This window comes from Oncorhynchus mykiss, chromosome 14, assembly GCF_013265735.2.
Source record: "Oncorhynchus mykiss isolate Arlee chromosome 14, USDA_OmykA_1.1, whole genome shotgun sequence".
In the NCBI taxonomy this organism is placed as follows: domain Eukaryota; kingdom Metazoa; phylum Chordata; class Actinopteri; order Salmoniformes; family Salmonidae; genus Oncorhynchus; species Oncorhynchus mykiss.
Genome location: NC_048578.1, coordinates 10,192,398 through 10,215,978, shown reverse-complemented (window position 1 = coordinate 10,215,978; position 23,581 = coordinate 10,192,398). Strand labels below are relative to the sequence as shown.

At 49.6% G+C, this 23,581-nt stretch overlaps 1 long non-coding RNA gene across 2 annotated transcripts in view; it reads left to right on the top strand.

Moving 5' to 3' along the window:
- LOC110488761 overlaps positions 1-23,067 on the top strand; it is a 78,026-nt gene extending 54,959 nt beyond the window's left edge. The window contains exons 3-4 of one of the 2 annotated variants that reach the window (XR_002468483.2): positions 20,328-20,468; positions 21,469-23,067. This is a non-coding gene — a long non-coding RNA (uncharacterized LOC110488761). Of the gene's footprint in view, positions 1-20,327 lie in introns of both variants that reach the window. The other variant, XR_002468482.2, reaches the window with a different exon arrangement.
- Positions 23,068-23,581: the final 514 nt, after the last annotated feature.

Genomic DNA, 23,581 nt, shown 5'->3' with positions numbered 1-23,581 from the left:
GAGAGAGAGAGAGAGAGAGGGTGGGGAGAGGTGGGAGAGAGGGGAGGGATGGAAGGGGCATGAAGTGTGGGATGCCAGCTCCAGGAAGCTCAGCACTATAGAAACCTGAGCCAGCAACTCCTGAGACAATGAGAGAAACGTGAGGTTCTGGCACATGGTGGCTTGTACTCCCTACCTGTCCAGCCTCACTCTGCCTGCTGCACCACTCTATCTTATTTACTATTTTCATACTTTCCTTCATTACATCCCTCGCATCTCCCCAACTCTTCCTTTCCCCTGTCATCTCTCTTTCCCTATATCTCCCCCTCCTCTTTCCTCTCTCTCTCTCTCTCTCTCTCTCTCTCTCTCTCTCTCTCTCTCTCTCTCTCTCTCTCTCTCTCTCTCTCTCTCTCTCTCTCTCTCTCGCTCTCTCTCTCTCTCTCTCTCTCTCTCTCCCTCCCATGCAAGTGGATCTGACAGCACCCTATACACTGTGCTGTGCTCTGGGTCTTCCCTCCCAGTCCTGATCCTTAGGTGTCTGGGTCTTCCCTCTCTCCCAGCCCCAATCCTCTGGTATCTGGCTGACTGGGTCTCTGGGTCTTCCCTCTCTCCCAGTCCTGATCATCAGGTGTCTGGCTGACTGGGTCTCTGGGTCTTCCCTCTCTCCCAGTCCTGATCCTCAGTTGTCTGACTGACTTGGTCTCTGGATCATCCCTCCCTCCCAATACTGATCCTCAGGTGTCTGGCTGACTGGGTCTCTGGGTCATCCCTCCCCCCCCAGTCCTTATCCTCCGGTGTCTGGCTGACTGGGTCTCTGGGTCATCCCTCCCTCCCAGTCCTTATCCTCAGGTGTCTGGCTGACTGGGTCTCTGGGTCATCCCTCCCTCCCAGTACTGATCCTCACGTGTCTGGCTGACTGGGTCTCTGGGTCTTCCTTCCCTCCCAGTCCTGGTCCTCAGGTGTCTGGCTGACTGGGTCTCTGGGTCTTCCCTCTCCCCCAGTGCTGATTCTCAGATGTCTGGCTGACTGGGTCTCTGGGTCTTCCCTCCCTCACCGGTCCTGATCCGCAGGTGTCTGACTGACTGGGTCCCTCGGTTTTCCCTCCCTCCCAGTCCTGATCCTCAGGTGTCTGGCTGACTGGGTCTCTGGGTCTTCCCTCCCTCCCAGTCCTGATCCTCAAGTGTCTGGCTGACTGGATCTCTGGGTCTTCCCTCCCTCCCAGTACTGATCCTCAGGTGTCTGACTGACTGGGTCTCTGGGTTTTCCCTCTCTCCCAGTCCTGATCCTCAGGTGTCTGGCTGACTGGGACTCTGGGTCTTCCCTCCCAGTCCTGATCCTCAGGTATCTGACTGACTGGGTCTCTGGGTCTTCCCTCCCTCCCAGTACTGATCCTCAGGTATCTGACTGACTGGGTCTCTGGGTCTTCCCTCCCTCCCAGTACTGATCCTCAGGTGTCTGGCTGACTGGGTCTCTGGGTCATCCCTCCCTCCCAGTCCTTATCCTCAGGTGTCTGGCTGACTGGGTCTCTGGGTCATCCCTCCCCCCAGTCCTTATCCTCAGGTGTCTGGCTGACTGGGTCTCTGGGTCATCCCTCCCTCCCAGTCCTTATCCTCAGGTGTCTGGCTGACTGGGTCTCTGGGTCATCCCTCCCTCCCAGTCCTTATCCTCAGGTGTCTGGCTGACTGGGTCTCTGGGTCATCCCTCCCTCCCAGTATTGATCCTCACGTGTCTGGCTGACTGGGTCTCTGGGTCTTCCTTCCCTCCCAGTCCTGGTCCTCAGGTGTCTGGCTGACTGGGTCTCTGGGTCTTCCCTCTCCCCCAGTGCTGATTCTCAGATGTCTGGCTGACTGGGACTCTGGGTCTTCCCTCCCTCACCGGTCCTGATCCGCAGGTGTCTGACTGACTGGGTCCCTCGGTTTTCCCTCCCTCCCAGTCCTGATCCTCAGGTGTCTGGCTGACTGGGTCTCTGGGTCTTCCCTCCCTCCCAGTCCTGATCCTCAAGTGTCTGGCTGACTGGATCTCTGGGTCTTCCCTCCCTCCCAGTACTGATCCTCAGGTGTCTGACTGAATGGGTCTCTGGGTTTTCCCTCTCTCCCAGTCCTGATCCTCAGGTATCTGACTCACTGGGTCTCTGGGTCTTCCCTCCCTCCCAGTACTGATCCTCAGGTCTCTGGGTCTTCCCTCCCTCCCAGTACTGATCCTCAGGTGTCTGACTGACTGGGTCTTCCCTCTCTCCCAGTCCTGATCCTCAGGTGTCTGACTGACTGGGTCTTTGGGTCATCCCTCTCTCCCAGTCCTGATCCTCAGGTGTCTGACTGACTGGGTCTCTGGGTTTTCCCTCCTTCCCAGTCCTGATCCTCAGGTGTCTGGCTGACTGGGTCTCTGGGTCTTCCCTCCCTCCCTGTCCTGATTCTCAGGTGTCTGACTGACTGGGTCTCTGGGTCTTCTCTCCCTCCCAGTACTGATCCTCAGGTGTCTGGCTGACTCGGTCTCTGGGTCATCCCTCCCTCCCAGTACTGATCCTCAGGTATCTGGCTGACTGGGTCTCTGGGTCTTACCTCCCTCCCAGTCCTGATCCGCAGGTGTCTGGCTGACTGGGTCTCTGGGTCTTCCCTCCCTCCCAGTGCTTATCCTCAGGTGTCTGGCTGACTGGGTCTCTGGGTCTTCTCTTCCCCCCAGCACTGATTCTCAGGTGTCTGGCTGACTGGGTCTCTGGGTCATCCCTCCTCCCAGTACTGATCCTCAGGTGTCTGGCTGACTTGGTCTCTGGGTCTTCCCTCCCTCCCAGTCCTGATCCTCAAGTGTCTGGCTGACTGGATCTCTGGGTCTTCCCTCCCTCCCAGTACTGATCCTCAGGTGTCTGACTGACTGGGTCTCTGGGTTTTCCCTCTCTCCCAGTCCTGATCCTCAGGTGTCTGGCTGACTGGGACTCTGGGTCTTCCCTCCCAGTCCTGATCCTCAGGTATCTGACTCACTGGGTCTCTGGGTCTTCCCTCCCTCCCAGTACTGATCCTCAGGTATCTGACTGACTGGGTCTCTGGGTCTTCCCTCCCTCCAAGTACTGATCCTCAGGTGTCTGACTGACTTGGTCTTCCCTCTCTCCCAGTCCTGATCCTCAGGTGTCTGACTGACTGGGTCTTTGGGTCATCCCTCTCTCCCAGTCCTGATCCTCAGGTGTCTGACTGACTGGGTCTCTTGGTTTTCCCTCCTTCCCAGTCCTGATCCTCAGGTGTCTGGCTGACTGGGTCTCTGGGTCTTCCCTCCCTCCCTGTCCTTATTCTCAGGTGTCTGACTGACTGGGTCTCTGGGTCTTCTCTCCCTCCCAGTACTGATCCTCAGGTGTCTGGCTGACTGGGTCTCTGGGTCTTACCCCCCTCCCAGTCCTGATTCTCAGGTGTCTGGCTGACTGGGTCTCTGGGTCTTCCCTCCCTCCCAGTGCTTATCCTCAGGTGTCTGGCTGACTGGTTCTCTGGGTCTTCTCTTCCCCCCAGCACTGATTCTCAGTTGTCTGGCTGACTGGGTCTCTGGGTCATCCCTCCTCCCAGTACTGATCCTCAGGTGTCTGGCTGACTTGGTCTCTGGGTCTTCCCTCCCTCCCAGTGCTTATCCTCAGGTGTCTGGCTGACTGGGTCTCTGGGTCTTCTCTTCCCCCCAGCACTGATTCTCAGGTGTTTGGCTGACTGGGTCTCTGGGTCATCCCTCCTCCCAGTACTGATTCTCAGGTGTCTGGCTGACTGGGTCTATGGGTCTTCCCTCCCTCCCAGTCCTGATCCGCAGGTGTCTGACTGACTGGGTCTCTGGGTTTTCCATCCCTCCCAGTCCTGATCCTCAGGTGTCTGACTGACTGGGTCTCTGGGTCTTCCCTCCCTCCCAGTCCTGATCCTCAGGTGTCTGGCTGACTGGATCTCTGGGTCTTCCCTCCCTCCTAGTCCTGATCCTCACATGTCTGACTGACTGGGTCTCTGGGTTTTCCCTCCTTCCCAGTCCTGATCCTCAGGTGTCTGGCTGACTGGGTCTCTGGGTCTTCCCTCCCTCCCTGTCCTGATTCTCAGGTGTCTGACTGACTGGGTCTCTGGGTCTTCTCTCCCTCCCAGACCTGATCCTCAGGTGTCTGGCTGACTCGGTCTCTGGGTCATCCCTCCCTTCCAGTACTGATCCGCATTTATCTGGCTGACTGAGTCTCTGGGTCTTACCTCCCTCCCAGTCCTGATTCTCAGGTGTCTGGCTGACTGGGTCTCTGGGTCTTCCCTCCCTCCCAGTCCTTATCCTCAGGTGTCTGGCTGACTGGGTCTCTGGATCTTCTCTTCCTCCCAGCACTGATTCTCAGGTGTCTGGCTGACTGGGTCTCTGGGTCATCCCTCCCTCCCAGTACTTATCCTCAGGTGTCTGGCTGACTGGGTCTCTGGGTCATCCCTCCCTCCCAGTACTGATCCTCAGGTGTCTGGCTGACTGGGTCTCTGGGTCATCCCTCCCTCCCAGTACTGATCCTCAGGTGTCTGGCTGACTGGATCTCTGGGTCTTCCCTCCCTCCCTGTACTGATCCTCAGGTGTCTGGCTGACTGGGTCTCTGGGTTTTCCCTCCCTCCCAGTACTGATCCTCAGGTGTCTGGCTGATTGGGTCTCTGGGTTTTCCAGTCCTGATCCTCAGGTGTCTGGCTGACTGGGTCTCTGGGTCATCCCTCCCTCCCAGTACTGATCCTCAGGTATCTGGCTGATTGGGTCTCTGGGTCATCCCTCCCTCCTAGTCCTGATTTTCAGGTGTCTGGCTGACTGGGTCTCTGGGTCTTCCCTCCCTCCCAGTCCTTATCCTCAGGTGTCTGGCTGACTGGGTTTCTGGGTCTTCTCTTCCTCCCAGTACTGATCCTCAGGTGTCTGGCTGACTGTGTCTCTGGGTCATCCCTCCCTCCCAGTACTGATCCTCAGATGTCTGGCTGACTGGGTCTCTGGGTCATCCCTCCCTCCCAGTACTGATCCTCAGGTGTCTGGCTGACTGGGTCTCTGGGTCATCCCTCCCTCCCAGTACTGATCCTCAGGTGTCTGGCTGACTGGGTCTCTGGGTTTTCCCTCCCTCCCAGTACTGATCCTCAGGTGTCTGGCTGATTGGGTCTCTGGGTTTTCCCTCCCAGTCCTGATCCTCAGGTGTCTGGCTGACTGGGTCTCTGGGTCATCCCTCCCTCCCAGTACTGATCCTCAGATGTCTGGCTGACTGGGTCTCTGGGTCATCCCTCCCTCCCAGTACTGATCCTCAGGTGTCTGGCTGACTGGGTCTCTGGGTCTTCTCTCCCTCCCAGTACTGATCCTCAGGTATCTGACTGACTGGGTCTCTGGGTCATCCCTTCCTCCCAGTACTGATCCTCAGGTATCTGACTGACTGGGTCTCTGGGTCATCCCTCCCTCCCACTACTGATCCTCAGGTATCTGACTGACTGGGTCTCTGGGTCTTCCCTCCCTCCCAGTACTGATCCTCAGGTGTCTGACTGACTGGGTCTCTGGGTCTTCCCTCCCTCCCAGTACTGATCCTCAGGTGTCTGACTGACTGGGTCTCTGGGTCTTCCCTCCCTCCCAGTACTGATCCTCAGGTATCTGGCTGACTGGGTCTCTGGGTCTTCCCTCCCTCCCAGTACTGATCCTCAGGTGTCTGACTGACTGGGTCTCTGGGTCTTCCCTCCCTCCCAGTACTGATCCTCAGGTGTCTGACTGACTGGGTCTCTGGGTCTTCCCTCCCTCCCAGTGCTTATCCTCAGGTGTCTGGCTGACTGGTTCTCTGGGTCTTCTCTTCCCCCCAGCACTGATTCTCAGTTGTCTGGCTGACTGGGTCTCTGGGTCATCCCTCCTCCCAGTACTGATCCTCAGGTGTCTGGCTGACTTGGTCTCTGGGTCTTCCCTCCCTCCCAGTGCTTATCCTCAGGTGTCTGGCTGACTGGGTCTCTGGGTCTTCTCTTCCCCCCAGCACTGATTCTCAGGTGTTTGGCTGACTGGGTCTCTGGGTCATCCCTCCTCCCAGTACTGATTCTCAGGTGTCTGGCTGACTGGGTCTATGGGTCTTCCCTCCCTCCCAGTCCTGATCCGCAGGTGTCTGACTGACTGGGTCTCTGGGTTTTCCATCCCTCCCAGTCCTGATCCTCAGGTGTCTGACTGACTGGGTCTCTGGGTCTTCCCTCCCTCCCAGTCCTGATCCTCAGGTGTCTGGCTGACTGGATCTCTGGGTCTTCCCTCCCTCCTAGTCCTGATCCTCACATGTCTGACTGACTGGGTCTCTGGGTTTTCCCTCCTTCCCAGTCCTGATCCTCAGGTGTCTGGCTGACTGGGTCTCTGGGTCTTCCCTCCCTCCCTGTCCTGATTCTCAGGTGTCTGACTGACTGGGTCTCTGGGTCTTCTCTCCCTCCCAGACCTGATCCTCAGGTGTCTGGCTGACTCGGTCTCTGGGTCATCCCTCCCTTCCAGTACTGATCCGCATTTATCTGGCTGACTGAGTCTCTGGGTCTTACCTCCCTCCCAGTCCTGATTCTCAGGTGTCTGGCTGACTGGGTCTCTGGGTCTTCCCTCCCTCCCAGTCCTTATCCTCAGGTGTCTGGCTGACTGGGTCTCTGGATCTTCTCTTCCTCCCAGCACTGATTCTCAGGTGTCTGGCTGACTGGGTCTCTGGGTCATCCCTCCCTCCCAGTACTTATCCTCAGGTGTCTGGCTGACTGGGTCTCTGGGTCATCCCTCCCTCCCAGTACTGATCCTCAGGTGTCTGGCTGACTGGGTCTCTGGGTCATCCCTCCCTCCCAGTACTGATCCTCAGGTGTCTGGCTGACTGGATCTCTGGGTCTTCCCTCCCTCCCTGTACTGATCCTCAGGTGTCTGGCTGACTGGGTCTCTGGGTTTTCCCTCCCTCCCAGTACTGATCCTCAGGTGTCTGGCTGATTGGGTCTCTGGGTTTTCCAGTCCTGATCCTCAGGTGTCTGGCTGACTGGGTCTCTGGGTCATCCCTCCCTCCCAGTACTGATCCTCAGGTATCTGGCTGATTGGGTCTCTGGGTCATCCCTCCCTCCTAGTCCTGATTTTCAGGTGTCTGGCTGACTGGGTCTCTGGGTCTTCCCTCCCTCCCAGTCCTTATCCTCAGGTGTCTGGCTGACTGGGTTTCTGGGTCTTCTCTTCCTCCCAGTACTGATCCTCAGGTGTCTGGCTGACTGTGTCTCTGGGTCATCCCTCCCTCCCAGTACTGATCCTCAGATGTCTGGCTGACTGGGTCTCTGGGTCATCCCTCCCTCCCAGTACTGATCCTCAGGTGTCTGGCTGACTGGGTCTCTGGGTCATCCCTCCCTCCCAGTACTGATCCTCAGGTGTCTGGCTGACTGGGTCTCTGGGTTTTCCCTCCCTCCCAGTACTGATCCTCAGGTGTCTGGCTGATTGGGTCTCTGGGTTTTCCCTCCCAGTCCTGATCCTCAGGTGTCTGGCTGACTGGGTCTCTGGGTCATCCCTCCCTCCCAGTACTGATCCTCAGATGTCTGGCTGACTGGGTCTCTGGGTCATCCCTCCCTCCCAGTACTGATCCTCAGGTGTCTGGCTGACTGGGTCTCTGGGTCTTCTCTCCCTCCCAGTACTGATCCTCAGGTATCTGACTGACTGGGTCTCTGGGTCATCCCTTCCTCCCAGTACTGATCCTCAGGTATCTGACTGACTGGGTCTCTGGGTCATCCCTCCCTCCCACTACTGATCCTCAGGTATCTGACTGACTGGGTCTCTGGGTCTTCCCTCCCTCCCAGTACTGATCCTCAGGTGTCTGACTGACTGGGTCTCTGGGTCTTCCCTCCCTCCCAGTACTGATCCTCAGGTGTCTGACTGACTGGGTCTCTGGGTCTTCCCTCCCTCCCAGTACTGATCCTCAGGTATCTGGCTGACTGGGTCTCTGGGTCTTCCCTCCCTCCCAGTACTGATCCTCAGGTGTCTGACTGACTGGGTCTCTGGGTCTTCCCTCCCTCCCAGTACTGATCCTCAGGTGTCTGACTGATTGGGTCTCTGGGTCTTCCCTCCCTCCCAGTACTGATCCTCAGGTATCTGGCTGACTGGATCTCCAGACAAAGGGTGTCCCCCACCATCCATTCACAAGCCACAGGTGAACTCTCCTACACCGGGCAAACCTGACTTTCAAGTCTCCCACAAACATTTACACATACATATTGCGCCGGTCTCCTCTCACCTGGGCAAATAGAACTGGTTAGGGTGAGAGAGAAAGAGAGAGAGAAAAGAGAGGGGGATGACAGGCAGAGTGAGGTAGGGAGAGAGAGATATATAGAAAAGTGGAAGTTGAACAAAATAGAGAGAGAGAATGGGGGGATGAGAGAGAGGACAAGGGGGAATGACAGAGAGGGGACAAGGGGGGATGAGAGCGAGAGAACAATGGGGAATGACAGAGAGAGGGGACAAGGGGGAATTTAGAGAGAGAGAACAAGGGGGAATGACAGAGAGAGGACAAGGGGGGGTGAGAGAGAGAGAACAAGGGGGAATGACAGAGAGAGGGGACAAGGGGGAATGAGAGAGAGAGAGGACAAGGGGGAATGACAGAGAGAGGACAAGGGGGAATGACAGAGAGAGGGGACAAGGGGGAATGACAGAGAGAGGACAGGGGGGAATGACAGAGAGAGGACAAGGGGGAATGACAGAGAGAGAACAAGGGGGAATGACAGAGAGAGGGGACAAGGGGGAATGAGAGAGAGAGGACAAGGGGGAATGACAGAGAGAGGACAAGGGGGAATGACAGAGAGAGGACAAGGGGGAATGACAGAGAGAGGACAAGGGGGAATGACAGAGAGAGGACAAGGGGGAATGACAGAGAGAGAACAAGGGGGAATGACAGAGAGAGGACAAGGGGGAATGACAGAGAGAGAAATGGAAAGAAAAAGGGTGAAAAGAAGAGGTCTGCTGAGTTTTAGTTACAGGGTGGGGCCCAGAATACTTCACAGCTAAGCAAACCTCCTACCACAACACCTCACCTGGGCTCTCCTCTACCTTTCACTCTGTTTTCTCTCTCAATTTCTAGAACCGTCCATACACTCATTAGAGAGTGGGAGAGAAACTTCCATGAACCCTCAAAAGGGTTTCTTTTTGAGGTTCAAGAGTTCATACATTTAAAGTCACTTTTTTCAAATGCAAAATGTCACCCCCTCCCTAACTCCCTCCCTCCCTCCCTCCCTCCCTCCCTCCCTCCCTCCCTGTCTGCCTGTCTGCCTGTCTGCCTGTCTGCCTGTCTGCCTGTCTGTCTGTCTGCCTGCCTGTCTGCCTGTCTGTCTGCCTGTCTGTCTGCCTGCCTGTCTGTCCTGTCTGTCCTGTCTGTCCTGTCTGTCCTGTCCTGTCTGTCTGTCTGTTCTGTCTGTTCTGTCTGTTCTGTCTGTCTGTCCTGTCTGTCTGTTCTGTCTGTCTGTTCTGTCTGTGTGCAGGTCGGGGCCTGAAAGATGTGCCAGACCTGCCAAACATTGGCCTCCACCTCGCCCTGCAGACATGGCTAAACTCAAACACACAGATCATACACACACACACACACACACACGCACCTTTCAACAAACACACCGTACTTCATCGTACAGACACACACAGTTTCACAATCACACCCATGTTCACATGCAAGAACACACATTTTTTACATTGACATTTTTTGTCATTTAGCAGATGATCTTAGCCAGCAATTAGGGTTAAGCGCCTTGTTCAATGGCACATCAAAAGATTTCTCACCTAGTCGACTGCCCAACACTCTGAACCACTAGGCCACATTAAGCCCACACACACGCACACCAGGTGCGCAACGTTCGCTGGGGACGGGGGGGACATGTCCCCCCCACATTCTGAAATTGCATTTTTGTCCCCGCCAGTTTTATCATTGGAATGTGATATAAAACAAGGCAACAGTGTGCTTTGGGACCATGCGGACGCCTCCGAGCGGTCGGGTACAGACACACGTACGCACACAGTTTCACAATCACACCCATGTACGCATGCATGCAAACACACACACACACACACACACACACACACACACACACACACTCTTTCAACATCATTCCCCTTTAATTAACCAGGTTATTCTCGTTCAAGAGAGACATGGACACTAATTCCCATTCACACCCATGTAAACACACTGTCACTCCTTAACAGTCAATCTCCCACAGTTACATGCCACATCTTTCAGGCCCAAACATACAGACATGCTGCATTTTTCTGCATTCACACGGTCCCCCACACACCCAAACATAAACACTAAGCATGCACTCAGCCTCTCACACATAGCTTGGCCCTATATTTGAACACCAACACACTATACACACATTCTTCCATGCTCCAACACACCCACAGGGGCCCTGCCTTAGTCGTAGACTCTCCTACCCAATAATGACAAAGCGAAACAGGTTTTGGGAATTTTGGGCCAATTTATAAAAAAACAAGGAACAGAAATACCTTATTTACATAAGTATTCAGACAATTGCTATGACACTCGAAATTGAGCTCAGGTGCATCCTGTTTCCATGGATCATTCTTGATGTTCTACAACTTGATCAGAGTCCACCTGTGGTAAATTCAATTGACTGGACATGATTTGGAAAGGCACACACCTGTCTATATAGTCCCACAGTTGACAGTGCATGTCAGAGCAAAAACCAAGCCATGAGGTCGAAGGAAGTGGAGCTCCAAGACAGGATTGTGTCGAGGCACAGAGCTGGGGAAGAGTACCAAAATATTTCTGCAGCATTGAAGGTCCCCAAGAACACAGTGGCCTCCATCATTCTTAAATGGAAGAAGTTTGGAACCACCAAGACTCTTTCTAAAGCTGGCCACCTGGCCAAACTGAGCAATCAGGTAGTAGGACCTTGGTCAGGGAGGTGACCAAGAATTTGTTTAACACTTTTTTGGTTACTACATGATTCCATATGTGTTATTTCATAGTTTTGATACCTTCACTATTATTCTACAATTTAGAAAAAAAGTAAAAAATAAAGAAAAACTATTGAAAGTGTGTCCAAACTTTTGACTGGTAGTGTATGTTTCCTGAGCTTTCTTATATCTTCTGGATATAGGAAAGACACTTCAAAACCTTATTCCTTATGATACATTTTTCTTTTTTTTTTATTTTACTCCCTTTTCGCCCCAATTGTTAGTAGTTACTATCTTGTCTCATCGCTACAACTCCCGTACAGGCTCTGGAGAGACGAAGGTCGAAAGCCATGCGTCCTCCGAAACACAACCCAACCAAGCCGCACTGCTTCTTAACACAGCGAGCATCCAACCCGGAAGCCAGCCACACCAATGTGTCAGAGGAAACACCATGCACCTAGCTGGCACACACTGTGCCCGGCCCACCACAGGAGTCGCTAGTGCGTGATGAGACAAGGATATCCCTACCGGCCAAACCCTCCCTAACCCGGACGACGCTAGGCCAATTGTGCGCCGCCCCGCTGCAACAGAGCCTGGGCGCGAACCCAGAGTCTCTGGTGGCACAGCTAGCCCTAGACCACAGCGCCACCCGGGCCTTCTAATGATACATTTTCGGCAGTTTTTTTTTTGTGCCATTGATGAATGTGTTATTCAATGCGTTTCTATGGGATTTGGTACTAAAGGCCAAATTCAAAATTTTAGCAAATATATATTTTTTTATGTATTATTATTTTTATACCTAAAGGGGTCCTAAAAGTCAACATCAAATAGCTAAATGATCCATTGTATGTACATCTGAAAACAATTACATATGTCAGATTATAACCCCCCCCAAAAAAAATTTTTTACACTCTAGAGAATTGAAAACATATACCTTTAATTCTCAGCATCAACAAAACTCTCTCTATCCTCTATCTGGTTAAGTGTGTTAAGATGTAGTGGCCGCACCCACTTATCGACCACACTTGATCTTAATGAGTGCTTGTTTCCTTTGAAATGGGGTCTGTTTGGCATGGTAGCGCCATCCTGGTGGCGCGGTGGACTAATTCCATGGATAGAGAACAGAAGATCAAAGGTTCAAATCTCACTGATGCTGTGTCACAATAGGAAATACACGTGTTTGCATGATCAATTCCTAAGGAAATGAACCTACCTAAAAATGTCAACACTTGGTCGTTTTTTTCGTTAGTCCACTGTTGATATGGTCCCAAAATGCTGCATCATCATGTTGATGTGGCCGGGGACACTGTGGTTCTTGAAAGTCCAATATCTTGAAAACCTGACTGCTGACATGCAAAACATTTTGGGACTTTATCAACAGCGGACGAATATGATCGACTAGTAACATCAGCATTTCGCTGCACCCGCTATAACACCAACTAAACTGTGTATGCGACCAATACAATTTGATTTGATTAAGCTGGATGCTTTTAGGAGACGTAAAGTGGTAAGCCTTCTAAGCTATGGTGTGTCTATGTCTGTTTGTGTTGGTATAGCGGACTGGGTGTAGTGACACGGCTTGTTTTGATACTACTCAAACAATGTTTATGATAGTATTTCTATGAATGGGTCTCTCTGAGCGTGGTTGCGAGTGCAGTATCTGAGGTTATGTTGTCAGCTGTGTTTGTGAGGTTGTTATGTAATGGTTATGAGCTAGCTAAGGCGGTTGTGAGGTGGTTGTGAGGTGGTTGTTGTTTTTCCACGGCCTCTGGGCCTTCCTGTGTGACAGTAACGTGAGGTAAACCCCAGTAAATATGTCTTAGTCCTCCTTCCTCCCATCTAATTCCTCATTACCTCACAGTAGGCTGTCTCAGGGGAGATTTAGAACGCCCCCAAGGCTGTGGTGTGTTTGGCTATGTTTTAATGAGTGTGTGTTAACCCATGCGGTGAGTGTGTTGGACCACAGAGGTTCACTGCGGGAAGCAGCTAGCCCTGCAGCCAGGTGTGTGACTGTTGAGCACATTGCAGGTGACACACTCTCTGGGGTCTTCTGAATATGTGTGTGTGTGTGTGTGTGTCTCTCTGTGTGTGCTTTCACAGCCCGTTCGTTACACTGGCTTATGTAGGTCCACTGTGTCTCTGTCCTGTTCTATATAGAAAGACTCCATCCAGAAAAAAACTCACTGACTTAAGTCTACTCACCAATCAAGCCCTATGACAGTGTTCGATACAGATGAGTTAGTCTCAGATCTTATCCACACTAACAATCTTTGTTAAACGTTTAGAGAGGACCAAAAGAGGTGCGAGTCGGAGACACACTTGTGTGCTCTGTTGATTGTTGATCTGATATTAGTGCATTTGTCTGGGGACTCGGGGGTTTTGCTCATCCTTTCAGCTTTTCTCAGCGTAACTGAACGCCCAGCCTCGTCAATCTACCCTCTCTACTTGTCTACCTGACTGTCTGTGTCTTCACCTTAGTCAACCCTTGTCTTTAAACAAACTCATAAAATCACAGTTTGCTCCCAACACTGTTCAAACAAGGCCTAGGAAAAGACAGAGGGGACCTGAGGGAAATCTGTCAGCCATGTTCACCAGCCCCCATCAGTGGAAGGAATAAGTACTGCAGGATGGATGTTATGATATTTTGAAGGAGAGAGAGGATCTACATTTTCATGTGTGTAGTTGTTTTACAATCGTTGATGTTTTTGTTATTATCAAATGTTTGCTTGTTATTCAATCTCGCAGGCTGATTCCCATCTTTGGAGGGGACGAACTACATGTTCAAGTTCAGCTTTGAACTGCATTACAATAGCCAATGTTATCAATAGCCAATGTTATCAATAGCCAATGTTATCAATAGCCAATGTTATCAATAGCCAATGTTATCAATAGCCAATGTTATCAATAGCTAATATTATCCAAAAAATAGTCTTCCCGAACATCAAAATTGTATTCATTAGTGCATACCACGATACTACGACCAAAATAAATGTTCTGTTATCTTCTTTTAGTTCATTCATATCATTAACATTCCATGTAACAAGAGCCATAAAGTTTTCCCTGTAAAGCCTTTCTAATGATATTCTGTAGTCTGACAGCCAGCCACGCTGTGTAAGCAACTATAGGCATGAACTAGTGGTGTTGAATTGAGTCCGTTTGCAATATGTGTGATTTCTCCTCTGGCATTGTGTCTTCTACGACAGTGTTTACTGATAATTGAGTAATTAGGTGTAAAAGATAGCACTCCCATGGCTCAGTACAGCTAATCTTACCAGCCCGGGTTCCACTGCAGATCAGGTTTCATCACCTCATGAAGTTAAACACTGCAGTTTAGCAGCAGCACCTCAACACTTCCCTAAATGTGTGTGTGTGTGTGTGTCTGTGTGCGTGTGTGTGTGTGTGTGTGTGTGTGTGTGTGTGTGTTAGCGGCTTTAAAAATGCTTAACTGTCCTTATGCTATTCACTAAACAGGCCTCAGAGATGAGGCAATCAGCAACAAGAAAGTGTTTACAACTCATTTTCCCCTGAGAAAAGATGATTGTTTGGCTTCACAATTGAAAAAAAAAAGTTAGACGATAATTTGACATTTCTTTTGTGAGTTTCAAAATCGCACCCTGAAAGGAAAGTTGTGGGGCACACTTCATATAGCTAGCAGCCTCACCCGCGTTGGTATTCCAAAGACAAACAACAATGCGTGCTCTTGGCCACAGACAGAGAAAGTGGTCATTCTTTTTTAGTTACAGTGGCCATTGAGGTTGTGAAAGTAGTTCAACATAATGTGCATGTCATTACGGAGTAAAGAGACTTTTGTAAGTCACTCTACTCCCCTTCCTGCTTTCGTTAGGCTCTCAGTTGAAGGGCTATACACACACACACACACACACACACACACACACACACACACACATTTACCAAACAGATCAGGCTCAGTCATACCTCTGGCATGGGAAGCCATTACAGCACCATTACAGCACCATTACAGCACCATTACAGCACCATTACAGCAAACCCACAGAGTTATATGCTGCAGCGTCCCTGCACTCCACTCTTCCTCTTTTTTTACTTTCTTCACCAAATACCAAACTCCACCTGGGCCTCCAACCAGAAGTGGATTCGGTTACCGATGCATTTCCATTTGATTGTCCCAAAAGGGGACTCGAAGAAGTAAGCGGTATGACTACGGGGGATGATATTTATGTAACACACACAGTAATCCCACAGGACTTCCATTCCAAGCCACACCCAGGAGTAGTGGTAACAGGAGAACACCTTTCACAGGGTCAGATTGGAAGAGGTGGGAAAAACAGGAAGGAAGAAAGGTGCACACAGATTAGTTTCACCTATCCACACCTGCTATCCTCCTTCTGTGTGTCTCTCTCTCTCTCTATTCCACCTTTTCTTTCTCACTTTCTCTCTAAAGTTAGGGCTGCTGCAACATATCTGACCCATTTGAATATTCGTATCTGCTGTTAATTTGTGGTGTTTTTCTCCCCCCCCCCCCCCACCTCCCATCGTGTTTGCCTAAGAGTTGGCTCCTCTCAAAGGGGACAGTAATATCCACTGATGTAATGAGTGAGATAGGGATCTTTTGTGCACAGCGTTATAAATTGTCACCGTAATGTGAGTGAGTGGGGAGAGAGGGGAGGGAGAGAGGGGAGGATAAAGCAGTACGGCTGGAATCCACAGTGTTGTGAGAGCCCATACCTTTCAGCTTCATTAAACCAATTTCACGCCGAGGTGAGCTACGAGAGGAAGCTCCGAGTCTCAGCGGCAGCAACAATGGCGCATTGAAGGGACGAGGCGAAAGTAAATTAGGTACCACTTCACAGACGGCAAATTAAAATCTGAAAGTTGGATAGGAAAAGTTGAGGGGAGATGATTATGTCTTTATTGTGCCCCCCAATCTGAGAAAAACCCTCCTTCCTTTTACCAACAGTCTTTTGCCCCCCACCTCCCCAACCCAATCCTCAGAGAAAAAATGATCTATTTCTTGTCTGATAATTGGTTTTGAAGATGCCCCCAGTCAAAGCCTTAGTAAATCTCAAACAGCAAGCTGCGTGGACCTCCTTTCAGACACATCATTTGATTGAGCTTATCAGTAACATTTCATATCCAGGAAAATCCTATCAATTGAACTTTAATGTGCTGCTTATTTCTGTGCAATCATTGACCTCCCGTGGCCATTGAGCTGTTCTATTGGGCAGGGGGCTGGCTGTTTCTCAGTCAGCCCCCTCAGGGTGCAGGTTTTAGCCGACAGACACAGCCCTCTCTGCTTATGGAGTTAGTGTTACTATTTACCATGACGTTACATGGAAATCCATATTTGTTTGTGTCAGTTGTTGATTTGATACATGTACAAAGTATATCTCTTAAATTCCATTGACTCTAATCTGAAATGTAAAGTTCTACGTGACAGTGTTTTTCAGAAGTGTGGTGAGAGACTAGCACTTTGAAACCAGACACCGGGAGGTATCAGATCCATTGGGTGGCTAAGGATCATGGGTATAGTGTGTGTGTGTGTGTGTGTGTGTGTGTGTGTGTGTGTGTGTGTGTGTGTGTGTCAGCGTGTGTGCCTTCATGCATGCCGTGTGTGTGTGAATGAGTGTGTGTGTGAATGCGTGTGTGTGTATGGGGAGGTGGATGCTGACAGGGTCTCTCTCTCTTTCTCTCTCTCTCTGGTTGACTGGGTCACTCGGGGCCCCCGGACCCCACACAATGCCCTGGCAGCAGTGTGGGCTTTACTGGGCCTCTACAGAGCAGCGCTGAGCTGCTAGCTTTACGAGAGACAGACGGATGGATCCCTTCACCTTGCGCCATAAAGCCACCAGTCGGGGATAAAAGAGGGCAGGTGTGAGGGGAAGCATTGAGAGCTCACCTGCACCCAGCAGGGAACAGCCTCTATCCAGCCAACCCAAGAGGGCCTCTACATTCAGCCTCCTCTCACTAACACCACTAATAGGGAACAGGGGCACTGTCAAATAAGAGGAGAATCCTTACTTGTTTTGGATGGACTGGGATCCTTATTAGCTGTTAGTGCTAGAACACAGCTATACTGGTGAAGAGTTCAGTGCAGTTAACACGGATGTTGACAGTGCAGGGCAGAGCAGGCTGCAACAGGTTGCTGCTAAAAGCTGTAATTACAGTATGATCTGGAGACTCTAGTTACTGGGAGAGTGAGAGTGGTGGGATCCTTGTGAAAAGTGCCAATTCTGAATGTATTTTTAAGAGGCACTTGTTGGAGGGAGAACATGGTTAGGTAACAGGTTGATCAGGAGTCTGACAGGGAAAGGGACCTACAGACAGACTAACTGACAGAGGGTCAGGATTGGAGACAGGAGGCAGGCAAGGTGGCAGATGGGCTAAGCGACAGATAGAGACAGGTAGGCATGGAGTCATGGAGCCAGGCAGTCAGGGAGGCAAGCTGTCGGCGAGGGCAAACCCACCCTGGGTAGCTTCTGCCTTCCCTGTTGGAGTGACAGATGTGTGGTGAATCTTTAGCTCTCCTCACAGCTCCTCACTCCCCAGTGTCACCGCATCTGTCCCCTCCTCAGTCCCCCTTGGCTCAGCCCCCTGCTGTGTAAATGCAGGGCAACAAAAATGAGTTCAGTGGACTTATTGATTAGTCCAGCCTGCACTGGCTAGCTTCATTTAATGACCTCTGGGACTCATTATTGACAAGGCTTTGTCTTTGTGATTTGTTCAAAATTTCACTGGGCACATGGGAACCCTGTGTCTCACACAGTAGGACAATTTAAACAGAACATCTGTAGCCTAGCGGATCAATGCAAAAATGTGCATGTTGATCTACAGTGCAGAACTATGAGCATATTTGAATATGTTGACATGGATCAAGCAGATAAACAAACATTTGGACAATGATAAGTGGGTCATGTTTGTGGGACAACAACAACAGAAAAGAAGAGGTCAGCGTATGCTCTCAACCGAACACAACGTCCTGTCTCATTGTCTGCCTTAAACCCCACTGTAAAAAACATATACTGCCTCGGCCATAGTAGATGGTAAGTAGCATTTTATCCTCATCAGTCTAATCTTCTCAGACGCCTCAATGTTAAAGGGTCTGGACTCGCCGTCCCCCATCCCCTGTCCCTCTCTCCCGCTCAGCCTGGCCCTGGCGAGAGATGGTTTATTTAAATTGAAAATTAGCAAAACAAAACAAGGGCAAGAGGATCCCTGAATGGGGCCCCTTTCTCTGGGAGCTCCTGTGCTGTTGAATAATGCATATGGGAGAAAGTAAACAGCAGCCTCGGGCTCCGTCCAAGGAACAATGGGCCGCACACAGTCCAACCACGGCGCCTGATTTTATTACGGGCCCTGTCATCCCCTCCTCCCTCTATCCATCCCTCCCTCCAGTACCTCCTCTAGCCTGGGAATCGTGGAACGCAGGCTAGGCAGCAGCTGCTGACCGCTACGCACTGACCCAACACACTCCGCGACCTGCAGGATAACTCCACACACACTCCCTCCCAGCCAGCACACACCACCACTGCATACCTCCACTGTCACAGCCTGCATGCCTGCCTACCACCACTACAGTGCATACATATACTCAGTCACACCAGGCAGCAACTGGTTGGCCACATCCAGATGGTGTCTTGTGAGGAAATGTTTGAATTTGCTGAATGTTCGAAACATATGGAATTTATGTTTTTGTTCTTGTCATGAATGACTGACTGACTCATTTAGACTGAGGAAAATATCAGACTTTACCAACTCCAACCCCTATTTCTGAGATCTTGGCTTGGACAGTGCCGGGTCACTTTGGCCACTTGTGAACTTTTCTCTCCGCTAGAACATTCTGTCTGTGTGTGTTCCCTCTCTCTCCGATCAGGCTGGCATTGAGATTCCGGTCTTGCTTCTGGCTTCAGCCTGGGCCGGTTGCCATGCCGACAGGCAAATTGGCTAGCAGGATGAGTAGTGATGTGATGTGGCTGTGGCTTTAAAGTCCCAACAAAGACTGTATTACAACCCAATCTTTGCATAACACACTATTGTTGTCATGTGCTACTGATATTAATCATCTTCCTGCTGCAGGAGACGTGTATGTCTCTCTGTGGAAAGGTTTTGTGTGTATGTACGTGAACGTGTGTGTATGGCTGGACACCAGAAGTCACACTAAAGATTATCTACAGTCACAAGGACTGAAGATACATACTGAATAAAATAAAGGATTTTGCCATGATTTTGATAGTGAAGTTAATGTTTTAGTCAGTTTGTTGACATTGCTCTCTCTCTCTCTCTCTCTCTCTCTCTCTCTCTCTCTCTCTCTCCTCAACAATGTTCATCAACAATGTGCATGAAACCTCCATACTCCCCACCTCACCTAAGCAAACATCCCTGGGCCCTAGGCCTGAGACGAGTCTATAGCAGCCTGGCCTTATAGACTAGTCCCTGAGTGTGAAGGGACATAAAGAGAGGTGGAGGGGGGTCCCTGTAGCAGGAGCGCATGACACCGGGCGGCTGCAGGATGTTTGAGTTGGTTGTGTTTGAGTTGGTTTAACAACATCCTCTGACAGTGAGGAGGGGACAGACACAGGCATGATCCAGGTCTTCACCTCTAGTCCATTGTTCCCCTTATCTCATCTACTGCTATCTGGGGAGGGGATGGAATGAGGGGGGGGGGGCGGGGAGATTTTGGAGCATGGCCACTGATAATGAAGAAACACCACTTTTGTGTTTAGTGTGGACACACACACACACACAGACATACACTGCAGCAGCCAGTAGTGAACACGGTGGTATGGGTCAGTGGTCAGCTAAGCTAGGATTGTGCTGAGTCAGTCAGTCGTTAGATGTTCCACTACTTTACACATCAAAAACAACATGGAGCCATGACTTGGCAAATATCCCAGCCTTGGCAGAGAACCTGAGATTTCAATGAAACACAGGATTTATCCATCTGAAAACCAAACTAAATATGATTCCTGTCAGTGTCATCTATGTCAAGCAGTAAGCGTGTGTTATTTTGTTGTGTGCAGGAGCTCTTAAATGGATTGTAGTGATCGAGCTCCCTGTCTCAGGCTGATGAGGCGTAAACTCAGGTGTATAACACAGGATGTCTTGTCTTGTGTTTCTCTGGCCCCGTCCTGGCGGTCAGGAGAGAAGTGATCCATGGGGGTTATCAGCCTGCAATCCCCACCCCACTCCAGACTCTGGTGCGTGGGTTGGGAAGAGGGGCCTGCACCCCTGCGATACATCACTGTCGCTGTGGGATTCCACATCTATCAAATAAAGTTAATTATTTGCCTGTGTGGCTCAGGTGACGGTGGGGGAGGGGACTGAGAGGGGTTGGGGGTAGTGGGGTGGAAGCCCAAGGGTGCCAGAGTAACCCTGACCCTGCAGTGGTGTGGTGGGGGAACCAGAGAGTTAGCCAGCCCAGCGGAGGGAGGAGGAGGGAGGCCTCGGCCCCATGGCCTGGCCCCCGCCTGGTCCCTCTGTCCTGGAGGCAGACTGAGACTGTGGGAATGTTTCCTCTCTAACAGGGCCAGCTGGTCCCAGGGGAGCAGTTCCCCTTCCAGGAGCGACAGCAGCAGCTCTCCCACCCTCCTCACCTCAACACAGAATCACGGGGCTGGAAGAACAAGTTCAATCACCATCAAGATCACAATCACCATTGACTACAGGTCATTCTTGAATTGAGGAGGCATTTAATCTTTCTAGAATAAAACATATATATATATTTGGTTACTTCTTCCCATTCCAAATGAACTAATGACAGCTTAATTACTTTAAATAGTCTTTATCATTATGATAATATCAGTGCCACCAGTAGGTGTAGTAACACCAATGACAGTAACACCAATGATAAATTGGTAATTGAGGATTTTCTTAAATGGAGGCCAAATATGCTCAAATCTAAGGTCATTAACCCTTTAAAGGTAATTTACAAAAGTTGTGATTAATCATTTTGCTCACAATTTAATTTCCCTTCATTTAAATTGGGTTACACCAATTACACTTTTTACCTAGAGACAGCAAATTATCAATGGACTCCTCAAATGTATGACATACATACATGTAAAAAGCGAATAATTTTCTTTAAAGACCCGATAACAGTTCGCCACTGCAGGGAATGCTCAAGGTCCTTGTATATATTTATAATGACTGATTTTCAAGGTGGTAACACCAATGACATAAAACGTAGTGATACAGAACATATTATATTTGTAAAAAATGTTTAAAAAAAAGGTATTTTAATAGCCTTTGTTTTTATTGATCTATACAATATATTAATATATACTCTGTTTACTTTCTAGCAATACAAATAATAGATAGCTAACTTTAAATCTCCAAAACATGTCATTACAACTCATCAAGTACTTTAAACAATGCATACACATACAGTTTTGCATTAAGAAGGACTTGATAAACAGTTCAGTATAAACTAAACGACAACTATTTGTCATTTTAAAGTGTTTTTCATGGTCTCAATGGTGAGGGACACAAATGTAAGTAAAGAATGACCCCTACAGCACAAGGATGGGATAGGGTTACAGGTATTTGTCTGCTGGTATGACTTGTAACTTATGTGTTCATGTGTACACACACATACACACACTCACTATAGTACTGTTGTGGTTGATGACAATAAATTCATCAGGAGTGTTTTTGTTCTTGTTTCAGATCAAATATCTCTGGTTCCCACCAATGAGAAACTCAAAAAGATGAGACAATGAACGTAATGCATTTTGTTATTGTTGTTGTGAGAAACCCCAACTCATCTCCTCCTCTAAAGGGGAAGTCTCACTCTTGTGCCACTGGTGTCGATTTCCCCTCACAGAGACGAGAGACGGACATGGCATCACTCAGTTCCCCCTCGGGCTGGACAACAGGTCTTATGTAAAGGAGCAGAGTGGTAGTTTTTCTGAGTGTGTGTGTGTGTGTGTTCACATGTGTGTGTGTCTGCATACATGGTGGGGTAAGAGGTTTGTAAGCTGATCAGGCTGTGTAATGATGTGCTGTGATCATCAACTGTGTCTCATTTCAGAGAGAGAGAGAACTCCTGTCTTACTTCTCTGTAGGAAATATTTCACATATGAATCACCTACCGCTCCCACATGTATTATCCACATCAGGATAGATGGAATAATTAATTACATTCTAAAGCCATTAAACATAGACAGAACAGTTATGCATTTTAATGATCATCATCCTTTAAAACAAAATTCACATTTTAATTGATTTTGTTTCCATTACTTAAGTGTAGGAATAGTTTTCTTTTAAAAATACTTCCAATTTTTGAACATTTCTGTCACATAAGACGTATGATGTGTATTGAAACCCCACTCCCATAACTCATTGGGGTGACAGTGCCAAACAGAGCCGAAGACACCACGGCTTGATAAGCAGGATATACGGTTACACCTGCCGATATGTAGATAAGATTACATTTAAGACAGAGGGATGAGTGGTGGAGGTGTAGGAGGTGGGTAAGAATGGGGGGATGTGGCCACTCAGTGATGCATGAAGAACAACATCCAGGCTAGGGTAAGGTTGGGGTTGGGGCCGGGGCTGGGCGGATGGCCAAGGGGTCGCGGGGTTGTGTTTACCTGTGGTAGGTATTTCCTCTGGGAGCTGATAAGACCGACGGAGGGGAAGTTCTGCGTTCCAGGTGAGTGCAGAGGGTCCTGCAAAACGACACCAAACACCATCGACCCCCAACCCATACCTATACCTACCTCTCAGACTCCACCCCTACACACACCCACACACAGATCCCGCCACTCCTCGACATTCTGACACACACCTCACGCTCTGGCACGTTCGCTCACTCACCAAGACACATTAAACACACATGCCGGGCATGGTTTCTCGCAGTCATTCACACCCTCACGGACACATAGGCCACTCATGTTTAGTCAGCCATGTTATACTCTTGTCATACTGTAGCAATGGTAAAAAGGCAATGTAATGGGATTGCATCTTTATAAGATATCCCATACAATTCACAGTATCGCATAATAAAGGTAGGATAGCTTATAGATCAAATCTACCGTTGCTACATTCATTTTGGACTCATAAAGGAATTATATACTGTATACCCATTGATTCTTGAAGAATATAACTTATTAAGGCCCAATGAGCTAGTTCATCTGTTGTACCCCATCAGAACCCAAAATAGAAGCTTGTTTTACTCCAATGTTTGTAAACAAAGAAAATGTAAACAAACACTGTATGGTCTTAAAACATGGTTAAAACTATAATTTTGATACCACAGATGGTCAGTCCTTGTATCAATAACTTTGTCTATGAATTTGAGAGTGGTTACATTTCTCCAGCCCCGCCCCTCAGCTTTTACCAAAACAGTGGTGGGGTGGACACTTTGTTATTGTTTCAATTGTGGATTGGTCTTTTTAAACTGCACGAGAAAGCTTCAACAATTCACAGTCTGACCTGTCGATTGAATAAAATACGTAGACATAAATGATGAATTCTTCCACCCTGCAGGAGTGTCATAGGATTAGGCAGCTGTGGTACGGAGTCCCTCTTAGTTTGTTTGTTATGATTCTGTCTTCCCCTTCCTCACCTGGCCCAGCTCTGAGGCCCTCCCCCCAGGGTGCTGAGAGGAGTCAATGAGCTAGAACATGTTAACAAGGGAAGCCTAGACCAATGTACTGACAGTCATACAGAAAGGGCAGGGAGGAGGAAAGGGCCACTATGACAAAGCATGGTGCAAGAAATTATGCAAGAAATGATAGGGCTGCCCTTTTAGAAGTTGAATGGTAATCAAATGGTC